Below are 10,190 nucleotides of genomic sequence, written 5' to 3'. Positions count from 1 at the left end.
TCATATTTGTGGCCATTCTGACTATTGTCTTTGCATTCGCCACCTTTGTTGTATAGACTTAATTGGAAAAAGTAAAGTGCAGTTAAAAAATGTGTATATATAAGAGCTGCCCCCCCCAAAGAAGATCTTTACACAATAATAGTAGCTAATTGGGTGGGGGGTAACTTCACTTTTGGTTCGGACGCCAGCGTTTGAAATTATTCATGTAAAGTTTTAGTTTATAAGGAAACCTGTGGGTGGTTCACACTCCTCGCTGATATGTATTGTTTTGCCGCATTTCCCAAATCTCTGCAGCAGAGGCAGTGAGTGGAGAATGATGCCATTGTCGGAACGGCCAAAATATGAAAATAAGACTTAGTTCTAAAAATGCCAGAATTATCCTTCGATAATTTTCCAGAGCAGGAATTTCATGACTTCTTTGAAAAATGTCTAATTGCAAATTTCATTTATGCTTGATGCAGCTGATATTAAAAATGTTGCAAACGTCAAGAAATGAGTTCACTGAAATCTTTTTTCTTGGCCTGTTGGAGAAGTCTCTGAAAACTATTGGGCACATGAACTTGATTAGAACATATTCATGGCTATGTATGGAGCATTACCATCAGTTCAACACCAATAATCAAACAGCATCATACCCATCATATCAAAGAGGGATAGGACTAGGGTTGGGCATCGAGAACTGATTCCTACTTGGAATCGTTTCAAAAATTACGATTCCAGTAGGGTCGTTTCTTTATTGGAATCGTTTGGAATCGTTTAGAGGATTTGGTTTCAAATCCGATCATCGCATCCCAATTTAATAAGCGCAAGTTCTGGTTTCCGTAGCGACCAGGCGCTTGTTGTGTTGCAGCCTTGGAGCACAGTAAGCAGCGTTCTTGTGTGGCTTTATTTTACATTGAAAAAGCCCCGTACAACTGCAAACCACCATTGAATCAAAATAAAACTTTCCTCTTACTTGTGAAAATAGGCATGTGACCCGTTTCAACTCCACACCTCAAAGAATCGGAATCGAGAATCGATAAGAACCGGAATCGAAAGGAAGAATTGGAATTGGAATCAGAATTAAAATCCAAACGATGCCCAACCCTAGATAGGACTGACTTGCTGATATGAGTTTTGAAGAGAGAAAAAAGGCAATAAATGTGTGTACACTGTGCTGAGTCACCAGCAGCTTTGGTTTAATGAAATGAAGCTCTGATGTGTATCACACTCTGTTCAGCCTGACGTCTCCTCCTCAGTTTATCTCTCCATCAGCGGAGGGGGCAGGTGAACCGGCTGACAGCTTTGTCCCGGGAAGCGAGGGATTCAAACGCTCGAGGTCAAGGTGCGTCGGTAATCCACGCAGCTGTGTTACCAGGATTAAGACGAGGCCAAGGCCATCGTTCTGTCCACCTAAAACAGGTGTTACCATGGCGATGACCTGGAGGGAGGGGGAAAGTAGCCTATACTACAGCTGCAGCACCTGCTGGGGTTGTAGAGAGTGCTGGACCAAAACATCTTGAACATGAGAGTAAAATTCACACTTTCCATGTACACATACAGATATACACACAGATACTCGCATGGCAACAATCAACCACATAATCAGACTGTATTTCTCTTTCACTATACACTCACAAAGACTTACCATTACCAGTTCAATTACTCAGAAGCCATCAAGTAACCTTCACTGGAAAACTCCATCCAGCTCAGCTTGCTGCAGTTACATTACCGCCTAATAGCAAAACATGTTTGAGGGAGTTAAATATCAACAATAAAGTTTTGGGATCTGACACTAAAAATCAAATCGGGAATGGATTAATATTTACAGTTGAAGAGAATGAAGCCCAATGCTTAGCAGGTACACGACATTATGTTTTGAGTTGTGTTTAGTTTTATTACAGTGGGAAAATTGTCTCGGCTTCTATTTTAAGTATTTCTCTAACTCTGCAAATTTAAGTGAATCACTAACTAAGAAAGGAGGAGACCAAGAAGTTTGAGGTAAGTTTGGATTATGTCTGGCTCTCTGTCCCTCACCTCCAGCCACATGCCCTATACATTTAAAATTCAAAATTCAAATGTATTTGTCACACAATAGTCTTTATCGGCGACGTTTCATTTCTGGGATTGTTCAGGTGCCGCTGGAAATTCCGCTTTCTTTGTGTTGGCATTTTAAACTCTGTTTGATTTCTGAGGACTATGGTTAACTGCTCCTCAGATCTCTGCAGGGTAAATCCAGACAGCTAGCTAAACTGTCAAATCTGAGTTTTTATGTATGACTAAAACAACTTTCAAACGTACACACGTTCCACAAAAAACAAGTTCCTTCCCGAGGCTATTTTGCAGAGGCACCGTTGCTCCGTCCGACCAAAGACGATTGTGATTGGTTTAAAGAAATGCCAATAAACCAGAGCACGTTTTCCAGAACTTCCTCCGCAGCGCTGTGGAAATAGGTCTGAGGCCTGTACTACGAAGCAAGATTTGGCGTTAACGAGGTAACTTCAGGTTCAACCCAGGGTGTTGTGTATCACGACGGTGGATCACTTGTTACCGGGTTAAATCGCCATGGTAACTTATGCTGAATACCTAACCTGCTCGGGAGCAGGTTATGTTAGAGATCAGAGATCAACCGGTGTAAAAGCACCGCCTACTGACCAATCAATACTCGATTGATAACGGCGTCACCGTTCTTAGAAGACCAGCTGGAGCTCGGTGCGCGGAGAGAGAGAGAGGTGCGCTCATAAAAGTTAAAACATTTAGAGACCGACAACCCCGTTAACATTACCTGATGGGTATCTTTATGAAAGATATAGATTTTCAGCGGAGGGAATTACATATAGGCTGTTTGTCGGCTTCTTGAGCCGTGTGTTGCCAATGCTTGCATCGGTTTGAATTATGTTTTTATATTTTTTTATTTTCTCTCACGATTGCTTACCACTGCCGGGTTTGCAACTGAAATAAAAGCCTAAAGCAAAAGTGTAATTATGGTCAAATCTTGTGCCTGACTGATGTGACCACTGTAGTCTAATGTATTGTAGTGGGTGTACTGTACTGTATATTGGCCAGAATCTGCCTTTGGGGGAGGAGGGGGACATATCATAGTGGGGGGGTCTGGGTGTCCTCCCCCAGGGAAGTTTTGAGCATCAACGACTTCATTTCCTGCATTCCGATACACTTTAATGCACCAATTTATGGTGAAAATACCTTCATTTAGCCTATGTGAAGAAAAAAGCACAGATGACAATTCAAAATATATCAAACATATAATGGAAAGTATGTTGTTGTGGGTCATTGGGCATTTTTAAGTGGGTATATGGAACTCCTGGAGCTTACTATCACGTAGACTACCCCACTGGAAGTGATATTGATAGGCTAAGCGTTGTGATTTACGCATAACAGCGTCTGCTTTTTTTTTGCCCGCTTTCCTTCCTGCGTTTTGCCTGTAAAACCATGTCTGTGTTCTTCATAGCCTATTTATGTAGCATTATAGTTTGCTCTTCTTGTTTCAAATATGCGGCTCTGGTAGATGTTTGCGATTGGTCATGCTGCGCAAACACCGCCTCTTTTATGTGAACGTGCGCGCCGCTGGATTGGGAAACCCTGAGTTGATTGAACCAGTTGTTAACCACCGTCGTGACACAGCTTATACAGGACCGCGGTTGTTAGGTTAGGTGAAGCCGGGTAACTGAAAGAAATCCAGGGCATGTTGATCTTGATTCGCAGTACAGGCCTCAGGTAATGCGAGACTACATACACAATAATATATACTATACCTCAAACCACATCTCTCTCTCCATCCACCTGATGCCGTGGACCGTCCCTCCTTTCCACATCACCTGACTGCCACAGCCATCCACACACCTGTTCCCACTTCACTAATTAGCTCTGCCTGGCCTTCCCTGCCCACCTCCTCACCTGCATCTCGTTCCCTCGTCAGCCACTCTCCGGATATACTGGTCAGTCCACTTCTTTTGTCCCCTTGTCGGTTCATCATTGACTACGTTTACATGCACATAGGCTACTATTCCGGTTTTTGCCCTTATTCAGAAAAAGATCATATTCCGACTGAGCTGTTTACATGGATAATGAAAGTGAATATTCCACTAATATTTCCGTTTACATGTTTTCCAGCGGTGGTGGACTTGGACCGTGCGAAAACAACCTCCCTCCTAAAAGTAGCTGTGTTTCTCCTTCTTATCTGGTCTGCAGCCTTGCAAACTGTTGGTTGGTTGGTTTGTGTACAGCAACCATAGCAACGCACAGAGCTGACCATAAGCTGTAAACAGGCAAGAGGCCGTAAACTGCGGTAAAACCCCCGATTGAGACGCATATTCCGAATGTGCTGTATACAGTACATGTCCAATGAATGCCTCTCAAACCCGAATAATACCAGAATATCCCACGTCTTAATCGAAAAATGCTTTACTAAAAAAAAAGGCCTTATTCGGAATATCCAACCAGAATATGCTGTTTACATAACCTGTATCAAATCCGGAATATGGTCATGTTTGAAATTATAGTGGAATATTGGTGTGCATGTAAACGTACTGAGTGTTGCAATGTGGTTTCCTGCTGCGACCCCTGTTAACTGTTGGCCTCTTACCTTCCTGTCGGATCTACTGCCTCACTTGGACTTTTAACTCCTGCCTAGGCCTATATCCATAACTTTGTTTCTTCAATAAACCACTTAATCCATCCTGCTGCCTCTACTGTCTTTGTCTGTCTGTGTCTAAATAACACATGGAATCTAAACATGAAAAACGTATGTTAAAAGATCCATATCCAAGTATGTATGTGGAAAATGAGGTTACACTTTTTAGCAAAACTTCATTTTAATTCTGATTTTGAACCACATTTTAACTGTAAATCATCCCCAAGAAGAAGTCAGAACAGGCGAAATATACATTATCTTACCTCTCTACCTCCTAGATTTAAATCCTCTCTCTCACACACACACACACACACACACACACACACACACACACACACGCCCTGGTTTGTGACAGCCGCTCTCTCTTGACTGATGTGGTGTTGTGGCCCCGGGGCCCCTGGAGAGCGCTAATTGAATTGACTTCCAGAGAATACTAATGGGCCTTAATGTTGAGATAACTGATACTCAAACAACGAGTGATCATTGACAGCATGTGTTTCTGCTCTGTGATAAACATGTCACAGCAGCACAGGGAGCCATTTGGCCCATAAATTAATACCCCCATCCCCCTCCTGTCCACTGTCCCATCCCATTCCCTGCCACACACACACACACACACACACACACACACACACACACACACACACACACACACACACACGCACACACACACGTATCAACCACACATATATTACAGACAACTTTTATAGGTCAGGCTTTCACAATCCCATTTATTGTGCACCAACACAAAAAAATTAGATAATATAAATAAATGTTGATGTTTTCCCCTTGGTGGTGTGTGTGAGACTGCATGATTTTAACACTATATACCTGAGGTCATGGCACAAACAGCTAACACAAAATTGAGGCAACAATTTCAAAACTACTGGAACATTTATGATAACATTATAGGCTAACAATTTCTCCATTGTGCTGGATGACACCTCCAACTGTAGCTAGTGCATCTTGTATTTCATCCATTGCTTGTTACAGCTTCCCGACTTCCTAAAAAAGGTTCCTGGGGTGGAATAGGGATATTCGACACAATGCATCCCCTATCCTCTAACCCTAACCATCACATCTACATGCCTAGCACCAATCTTTACCATAAGATTAACCTGAAACTAACCTAACTTTAACCTCTAAAAGCAAGAGTTCAAACAACAACCCTTTGAAGAGGTGAAGACAAAGTGAAGACAAAGTGTCCTAACTTGAATAAAATGTCCTCAGCCTTGAAGTCTAGAACTCGTCCTCATAAAGATAGAAGAAGACACACACACACACACACACACACACACACACACACACACACACACACACACAGGAGAGTGTACTGTGTACCCATTGCTTCACTATTATTACAACTAGGAGGTTAGTTCAACAAATAGTGATTCATACTTTCACAACTTTGTAATTACTAACCATTGTATTTCATTATTAAATAAAATATACACACACAGCCGTCTTCCCACTGTCCCTTGGTTACTTTGGCTTCCATGGGTCCCCTTGCTGTCCAAGCCAGAATTCGCTTGTTTGTGCAGCAGATTACAGAGATGACCTCAGTGCTCTGAAAGCTGTAGCTTATACACACTGCTAACTGTTTTACACCTCCGCCTTCTCACCGACAGATCACACACCTATTTCTTTCCCCAAGAGTTCTCAAAAAATGGATCAGGTGACATTGATGTGGCTGAGATGACATAGACAAAACATACAAATATATAGATATTTGCATTAATCTGGGAACACACAACACAACAAAAAAAGCCATTTATAATATGACAGGAAACTACAGATCTGAACACAATCCTGTAGTTCGAGCTGGTTAGAGAAGAACATCTAAAGATCTAGCCATCTAAAAGTGACTGTATTCCACAGTCATCATTTAATGTTTTAGTGGACATGGTTGAATTTAGACACAGCTGTTTTTAATTAGCAGAAGGTCCCTAAAGCAACACAGCTAAGCGTCTTAGGTAGAGAGTTTCGTCAACCCCAAACCACAACACTGACTTGGCCGAAAACCCCCCGCCAGTACCCACCCACACCCTCGCTCGGCCAGTGCCTCTGCCATGCTGTGTTTGGTGTAAAAACAAATTCCCTCAGTGCAATCGCAAGCTGAGCGAACAGTTTTCAATAGCTTGTCCTTCACCATCGTCCCGTCCAGCGACACCTCTGGGTTTCTGACATCCCTGACGACAACTCAGCCTCAGTTATTGTATTTCGTCCAGGTTCACCAGCCCTGGATCAGCCAGGAGTTTGAGAAAATACCACCATGAGAGCGAGGACGAGCGGGGGGCTTTTGGTGGGATGGAAATTTGGGGGTGATGATGAGAGATGTGGCTCACAGGGAAGGGGTTTTATCCCATGCGATGTCCACATGTGTTTGCGGTTTCAGGCGTGGCTTTGGACAGACAAAATGGGGACGGCACACACGCATGGCTCTCCAACAACAACTCTATAGGATGGTATAACAATAAGCATCTTGCAGACGTGTGTGGGCAGTGAGAACGCCTGTTTGAATGAGGCAGTAATGAGGCATTATAACAGTTTCTGAACCAAGACAGTTAGAATTACAGTGAGTGAGAATACATTTTTAAGGGATTTACATTTAAACAGGGGTTAGTCTTGCATTGCCTACTTTGACCTATCTCCACAGCGTTGCGGGAGAAGGTCTAGCTAGCACACAACATTCCTGGATAGGAGAAAAACATGCTCTGGCTTATTGGCATTTCTGGGCAAAATAGCCTCGGGAAGGAACTTGTTTTGGTGGAATATGTGTACGTTCAAAGGTTACAGAAAACTCAGATTGGACAGATAGTCTAGCTAGCTGTTTGGATTTAGCCTGTAGAGATCTGAGGAGCAGTTAACCACAGTCCTCAGAAATCCACCGGAGTTTAAAATGCCAACACAATGAAAGCGGAAGGTGAGAAACATCCGGCCCAAAATGAGTGGCCACCTGGTGGAACTTCCAGCGGCACCGGAACTATCCAGTAAATTAAAAGTCATCGATATAGACTAAAGCTCCATTTACATTGCTAAGTTTTGGTTTTCAAGCGGAGTTTTGTGCCTAAAGGGATCTCCGTGCACATTTTTTTTATAGCTCCAGTAGAAGAACTAATCTCAAACGTATCCCCAAACCGCATATCTCATCATTCGAATGGCCCTAACAAAAACCAAACGTGCCATTGTATAATTTGTGCCGAGGAGCATTCAGATACTGAACAGATCAGACAACAGGGCACATAGACATTTTATAATGTGCACTATTGATTCTTTATCTAATTATTTATTGATTCATCTTAGCTATTGGACTGATGATTGCATGTCACCACCATTGCTGTGTTGTTGTTGCTGTTTATGTTCTGTTTTCTGTATCCTCTACATCTTCAATGTTGTTGGATGTTTGGTGTGGTTTTTATTGTTTATTGTTATTTACTGTTGTTTGTGCTCAGTGTTCAATGTGGCTCCCTTGAGTGCAAAACAAATTCCCCTCGGGGCAAAAAAGGTTTCATTCATTCAGTTATTCATTTCCATCAGTAGCTTTGTCTCAGAGAACAAGACGTCATGACCGATAAGACCCAATCAGGCGGCAGAACTTTGGCGTCAAACCAGCTTCCAAACCAAAACGGGGTCAGAAGTGTTTTTTATTTTTCATTTCTCCGGTTTAGGGGCTCTGAAACGCTGGAACAGTGTGAACGCGAGTAGCAACGTAGCAAAAGATATTCGTTTTTAAACCAAAACGTAGCAATGTAAATGTAGCCTAAGTGTCATCACGATAGAGAATGAGGCAACTAAGATAGTTTGGCTTCGATTGAAAGGATTTTTTAATATTATTTTTTTCATTGCCATATACAGAGCTACTTTACAGCGTAAGAAAAAGCAAGGTCATATCAAGATTTTATTAAAGTTATTAAATTAAGCATTACCAGAATACCTGTTGCATTTGTATGAAGTACTGCATTGTGTTGGAGTTTCTTTAGACCAGACACGGTGACACTGGGATCTCTATCTGTCGATCTCTCTGTTTATTCTAATGACAAATGCAAAAAAAAACAGGCCCTCCTCATTCAGTAGGCCGCGTCAGCTTCTACAGTACACAAACAAGAAATATGCAAAACAGAAGTTAGCTTAATCTGCCACAAATTTAAGCAAGCCACACTACCTCTTAAAAACTCTAGAACACCTATATAACAATGACAGTCTGTTGCCTACAAGGGCATAAACTCTATAGGACTAAATTAAGTGCAAAGGTCAAAGACACAAAATAACAAGTATTAGTTTTTCTAGTATTACATGTTCATACTTGTGATATCAGCAAAACATTCTCTGACAGGGGCGTAGCACAAAATTCTGGGCCCTGTAGAAAGGCATTTTCTATGGGCCCCTCCCCGCATCCACAGCTATTCATTCTAGCATCTTTTTGGGCCCTCCTCACATGAGGGCCCTGGGTTCTCAGTCCCCTTTTTCCCCCCAGTCGGACGTCCCTGTTCTCTGAGGAACACCTGACAGCTTTGACTCCATGTTCATCTTCTTTGTCTTATTTTTTGTGGTGATTCTCACAGATTCTCACATGCAGCTTTGGACTTCCAGTACCGAGCCGCCGGAGAAAACAAACACACTATCTCCCAAAAACTCACCCCTACCTTTTTTTTTTACCCACATACACCTCCCAAGCCCACCACGTCACCATGAGCGGGAATCAGCGTCTAGAGTATCGTGGGTGTTTGTTTGTGCAGTTTGAGGGAAGCTGTCATGATGTTACCACCAGAAAGCAGCCAGAAGAGGTTATTTTTCCCCTGTTGCTCCCTCTCTCTCATTCTCCAAGCTAAACACATTAGATCAACTTCTTTCCTGATTCCTGATGTTTCTGTCTCTGTCGCCAGATAAAAACTATAGCACCCATGTCTCAATCCATAAAGTCCTACATATAACAGAGTCTGCAAGTCTGTTTGCCTGAAGCCTCAATTGCTATTTTTAATGAAAATACCTGGGGGTCTGCTGAATCAGTTCCAAGAAAAAGCTCCAACTGTAATGTGGCTGTTGTCAAAAGAAAGTTGTAAAAAGAGAACACTCATATGGAGAAAAATATGAAGGTTTGGGTGTATGAAGCTCATGTGAACCCTTTTAAATAATGTTGTAAACTAAACTTCTACAGTAATCTGCAACAGACAACCAGAGCCACTGTAATGAGATGCATTTTAAAACGTTGATGCAAAAAAAAATGCAGATACATTGTGATACTTCAGTGACATCTACTGGTTTTGTGATGCTGGTGGGACTTGCATGACACCAACAGGAATGAAGGACACATTCTACCTGACAACGTTTCATACTTGCAGTCAAATATTATAAAATGTAAATACTGTTAAAGTGAATCTCTCTTTTCCTTCTATGGTTAATAAATGATGCTTTTAATTTAATTTGTGCCTTTTTGGTAAGATCTTAGCCTACCCCATGGTTTTAACTTTATCTTTGTTGTTTGGTCGTATTCAAACTTGCTGGTATTTTATGTTTTGTCTTTACATTATTTGTTTAATGTTCATAAACAAAGTTTGTTGAA

Source organism: Sander vitreus, chromosome 6 (genome assembly GCF_031162955.1).
Source record: "Sander vitreus isolate 19-12246 chromosome 6, sanVit1, whole genome shotgun sequence".
Lineage (NCBI taxonomy): Eukaryota > Metazoa > Chordata > Actinopteri > Perciformes > Percidae > Sander > Sander vitreus.
This window is presented reverse-complemented; position numbering follows the sequence as displayed.